The 6,000-nt window shown below is 39.6% G+C and overlaps 1 pseudogene across 1 annotated transcript in view; it reads right to left on the reverse strand.

Moving 5' to 3' along the window:
• Positions 1–4,553, reverse strand: part of LOC308518506 (nuclear prelamin A recognition factor-like) — a 41,614-nt pseudogene extending 37,061 nt beyond the window's left edge. The window contains exon 1 of the transcript in view: positions 4,518–4,553. The product of the transcript in view is annotated as a nuclear prelamin A recognition factor-like (transcript). The remainder of the gene's footprint in view (positions 1–4,517) is intronic.
• Positions 4,554–6,000: the final 1,447 nt, after the last annotated feature.

Raw genomic sequence — 6,000 nt, forward strand, 5'->3', positions numbered from 1 at the left:
TATTTTTACTGCTAAGTTAACTTCTAACAAAATACAAATGACCATTATTTTTCTACAGTTGAAAACATTACCAAGTATTTCATGTACATTTCCTAATATTAATTTCTTATAATAACTCTGTGATGTAGGTTATCCAAGTTCACATAGAGCAAGAATGTAACACCATATGGTCCAATTTTAGGGTCTATAATATTTACCATTACATGGCTATTGCCTGGTAGGACCCAACTTCTGTCACATCTTTAACATTCAGTTGGAATGAAGGTAAGCCCTTTGGTAAGCACTTTAGACACTGATATACTTCTCATATTTCCATGCAAATACAGCCAGAGTGGCTGAAATTCTAGGTGTACAAATGGTTTTCCATATATTTCTCTACTGAAATTATTGGTTTCTAATAAATGATTTCCCAAATGTTACAAAAGAATGCACATGTATCTGATTTGGCCATGATAGAGTAATAAAGAATTACATTCATGCCATGACTGCACTCAAATAGTTTTCACTGGTAAACACATTAAGCTAAGATAATTTTTAACTGTTGGCACCATATTTTGAATGCTTCATCATCAGAATACCACATTTGGACTATTTACTAAATTATATATAAACTTATATAGTGTTTAGGATAAATAATTTTCATTGACTCCATAAAGCAATTTATAGTAATAAAAGGGTAATATGCTAATTAGAGTGGACATCTTCCAGACATCCTTCCGGATGTCCTTCCAGGCAAAGCAGCAGTGGCTGCAAGGGCCAAAGGCAGGCAGCCATGGCGGTGGCTGTGAGGGCCGAGGGCAGGCAGCCATGGCAGCAGCTGCGAGGGTCAGGGCTCAGGCAGCTGTGAGCCCCTGCAGCTGGCAGTGGCAGCAGCAGCTGGGTGATGGGGGTGGCGCCTTCCCCTGATAAGCTGGTTGCTTCCCACAGAGGGAGGCCAGAGTGCGGCTTAGGCCCCTTCCCCATGGGAGGATGGGACATTCCCTGAGGGCTCCTGGACTGCGAGAGGGGGCAGGCTGGGCTGAGGGACCCCCCCCTGTGCACCGGGCCTCTAGTAGTTATATAAATTACTAATTTACAAATGTATCTGATCCAAAGCACTACTTCTGCATATGTGACATGTTTATGGTATAAATAATCATCAACATCTATATTTGTGCTTAGATATTTATAGTTCTACAGGCATTTGCACATGCCACTTCTCTATTTTCTCTTTAAGAAGGCACCTTTGTTTCTCTGACTGGCAATGAAGTTTTATAGGATTATATAGAAATTGCTTACATTTTTACAAGTATAGTAAGGCTTTGGTAATTCATTTTGCAAAACTGGATACATTCTGAGGGAATCTTAGCATGGTTGGGAAAATTATTATAAATCTATATAAAAGCCTAAGCGACCATTATGACCAGTCGCTATGATGACACACTGACCCCCAGGGGGCAGACACTCAATGGAGGAGCTGCCCCCTGGTGGTCAGTGCACTCTCACAGGCAACCTTCCATGGCTGGCCAACCTACCGTGGTCCCTCTCCCCCAGCCAGGCCGAGGGACCCCACCCAGGCATGAATTCGTGCACTGTGCCTCTAGTATAAAATAAAAACGATTGGCTTCATTGAAACTAGGATAAAACCCTAAAATAAGCTTAGTACAAAATACTAGTCTTAAGTATCCATCGTTGCCTTCCAATAGAACACTTTTGGAGGGAGGACAAAGCATGTCTATATAGAACTGCACATCAACAATGTTATATGTCGCCAATGACTGTTTGCAATAATTATGATCTATAAAATCTCCACAAACACTGAATTAGCAAATGTTGAACCATTGTTCCAATTGCCTCCTTCCCTACTGGCACATTTACATGCCATGCCATGTAGTGGCATGCATACATTTTTCACTATGTTTCTATTTGTATTTGATTCTGAATATAAGTTGTAGAGTGAGTTTCCAAACCCAAAGGACAAGGCAGAGTTTGGAGTGCACAATATTTGTGGGGCAATATCAGTGAAAAGAAATAAAAGAGATGATATAGCAGATGGAGATGTCAAAGGTTATATAGTCCTGACAGAGAACTGATCAATCCCATAGGAGTTCTTGAACTAATATTGTCCACCAGTTGTCCTACAATAAGCTAACATGGCCAGTCATTTGCATCTCCACTTTGCTCAGTCATCAAGTGCAGACTGCTTAGGAAGGTCATGGCCTTGAAGAAGGCAGTTTCTCTACTAAGGTATAGTCTAGTGATGCACAGCTGGAGCTGTCTGCTATCCACACTGCCCACAGTAGGGCATCATGGCCTTCCTTGTTTGGCAATTTGAGTGGCACATTTCTTTGCACACTACAATTGATAATTCGTGTTGTTGTGGTTTTGTTTCTTTTTCCCTCTAAATACTGAAGGGAGATCCCTATAGCCTATACAGGGAAGTTACGACATACAAGTAAAGATTTCAATCATTACTACATCTTATTAGAAATATCAGGAATTTTAAAATCTTATTCAAAGGCCAGGGTGTATAAGAAATAGTATTAGGAAATTGGATGCTTGAAATCATTAGCACATGTAGAGATAAAAATATGGCAGGCCATTCCAAACTTGTTTGTACCTAAATAAAAAACATCATTTAAAAATACTTCTTAAAATTGTGAAAGGTTAAAGAGGGTACTCTTTTGAACTATTTTATATTTTAGCCTTTAAAAAACAAAAAAAAAAAAACAAAAAAAATGAAGCTACTCCCATAAATTTGCAAAGTCTTCCATACTCCAAAGCAATCTGTCCCGCTAGGATGGTATCCATCTGCACAGGCTGGCTGATTCATTTCAGTTTGGGATTTCATTCAGGCACACACATGGAATGCAATGTGTCCTTAATAATTTTCAGTGATTTGAAAGATAAATTTGCCTCTCTAAAATCTTTATGCTGTCAGTCATTATAAAGCTGTCAGTTTTCTTTCTTGTTATTGTACTGGCATGTTCTAGAGATGGATATATTTTTTTAGAGCTATTGTGTTCACAGAAATGTACATTGGGCCAAGAGGAAAAAATGTGTTGGCAAAGTGAATTCATATCTCATAAAATCCATGTTTATATATGTGAGCCAATATTTTTAAGATTGTACAATTTGGGCAAATACCGGTTAAAATGCATGATGTGACTGTTATGGGGCATATCCAGTTGCCAAATTTTACATGCCTTGGGCCTACTCTGCTCATTAGCCATAGAAATATATTTCAGCTCAGATTATCACTTGAAATAAACTTTTGGCATTTTCCATTCAGTTGTCACAGCAATAGTTTAGGCTAAATTTCATATTCTTTTGATAAAGCTGTATAAATAGATATTTTAAGAGACCTCATCAAACCTAATAATCATATTCTAAAGGTAAGAATGGTATCCTGCTTTGTACAATTTTCCTGTGCTTGTGAATTTCATGTGTTTTTACAATCAGATCTTTCACTGTTAATTTCCTACTTCCAAAGGGAAATGGGGGAGAACAAAATAATTTTTCCTCCCTTTGTTCCTAATTAGAAATAAAAATGCAAGGTCATCCATTTTTTATTGTGCCAAATACAAGGGTAGACTCATTGGATGAAATCTTTGTCCCTTGTATTATAGAATTAATTAAGTTATGAACTTCCATTTGCCTTGATTTTAAAATTTAAAAGTCCATGTGTCTTTATTTTGCAAAAATCCAAATGCCAGGAATCACTCAAACCATTAGCCCCTCTCATGAGAACACAAAGAATCATAGAACTTCCTAACTTTCATACATTAAAATCACTTACAATCTAATCACCAAATTTCTTATAGTTTCCCTAACACAGTAATATATTCTTTTTTAATTTTTCAATTTTTATAATTCAAAACATTCTTGCTGTGTTTACAAATTTCTTTTACAAAAATGCATACCATTTTAGTGAGGTTTCCATACATTTAATATTTTCCTAATTTTGTAATAAGTGGTCATTTAGCACCATTTTTTTTGTATTTAAATACTAGGGGCCCAGTGCGTGAATTCATGCACCTTGAAAGGAACTGTGGGCCGCGAGGCTGCGGTGGGCATAGGGGCAGGTCTTGGCCCACCCTCCAGGCCTCTGCCCAGCCCCTCCTGCCACAGCCCCTGGTCCTCTGTCTGCCAGCAGCCCTGCTCCCACCACCACTCCCATGCGTTGATAGCGCGGAGTGATTGGGGCCAGCCCCATCAGTGGGTGTGAGCAGCTGCCGCCCCAATCGTCCCTCAGGAGCAGGGGGGAGGTGGGAAGCCCTGAGGGGCAATTGGGGCCAGCAGCCACTGCTTGCACCCACTGATGGCGCCGCGCGATCAGGGTCGGCACTGGGCACCGGCAGTGGGTGTGAGTGGTGGCTCCAGTGCCAGCAGCAGGTGCAAGTGGGCTGGCGCTGGCAGCAGGTGCGAGCACCCAGTGGGACCGTGGCACACAGGAGCAAAGAATTTTCAGTAACCACCAGAGGCTCACTTCGATGACAGTGATCAGCACCCCACCTTGGTTTGACGCCCCCGCTTACCTGCTCCACTATCCCGCAGCAGCTGACGCCCGTCATGTTACACACAGCACGCCCCCTGGTGGTCAGTGCACATCATAGCAACCAGTTGTTCAGTTGTTTGGTTGTTCCACAGTTTGGTCTATTTGCATAATAGCCTTTTATTATATAGGACTGTTCATTGATTTCTTTTTTGATTAAGTTTACTGGGTGACATAGGTTAATAAAATCATATAAGTTTCAAGTGTACAAATCTATGATACATCATCTGTATATTGCATTGTTTGTCCATCACCGAAAGTCGAATGGTTTCCCAGTTGTTTGTGCAATCTAACCGCTACTGAGAGCTACAGACCACAGTAACTGCTTAGTGCTGTCTGGGGAAAAGATAGACAGGAAAGTACAAAAACAAAATGCAAATGGCTTTTAAAAAATGAAACAGAGTAGTGTTCAACTCATGCATTTTGAGACGATTAATCCTGATTAAATACTGTGCCATTCTGCTCCTGTAGGAGCCACTTTTTAAATGACCTTATTAATTTCTCATTCTGCCTGGTGAGGACTGTGAGCAGGTTCACATAAGTGCACATAATGTGACACCCTTCTCTTTTAAAGTGATTGGTCTGAGAATGCACATCTTAACTAAGCTGAGACAGAGAAAAAATCATTAACTTCAGGTTTCCAAAGCTGTAATATGTGAAATTTGATCAAATTGTACCATGAAAACATGGGAGCTGAAGCTTATATTTTTCAGATACAGAAGAATGAATCAATTTAAGACACAGAGAACTATTCAACACCAGGTAACAACCACTTTTTAATGCTCAATTGGAGTTGTACTCATGGATTTTGTAAAATGGCTCTGAGCATTAATATTGAATTTCTTCTTTCTGCATAGGTTAGCTTAGTATTACTTTTGTTACTGGAAACCAAAGACACCTCTTGGAAACAGCTTTTTACCTAGCTAAGTAACTTCAAGTAAAGTTCTTAACCTTTCTAAACCTAAGCTTATTCATAATTCTACCATCGAGTAAGATTGTGACAATTAAACCAAATAATTTATATACATTTCCAAGCATAATTTGTGACCAAAAGTAAAACCCAGATAATATTGTTGCCTTTTTAAAAAAAAATATATTCTATTGATTTTTTACAGAGAGGAAGGGAGCGGGATAGAGAGTTAGAAACATCGATCAGCTGCCTCCTGCACACTCCATACTGGGTATGTGCCTTCAACCAAGGTACATGCCCTTGACTGGATTCGAACCTGGGACCCTTGAGTCTGCAGGCCAATGCTCTATCCACTGTGCCAAACCGGTTAGGACAATGTTGTCGCCTTTTACAAAAAGAAGCAAGAACATTCTTTATGTTTGTTGTGGTTTTTATTCTGTATTTAAGCAGTAAGGAAGGGTTTCCTTCTCTGCTTTAGAGACTTGTCACTTTTAGGCATCTCAAGTTGCCAAAGGGAAAAGCGTTTGATAAGAAACCATTACTATTTATCATTTAA

Source organism: Myotis nattereri (assembly GCF_964212035.1).
Source record: "Myotis nattereri genome assembly, chromosome: 4".
NCBI lineage: Eukaryota > Metazoa > Chordata > Mammalia > Chiroptera > Vespertilionidae > Myotis > Myotis nattereri.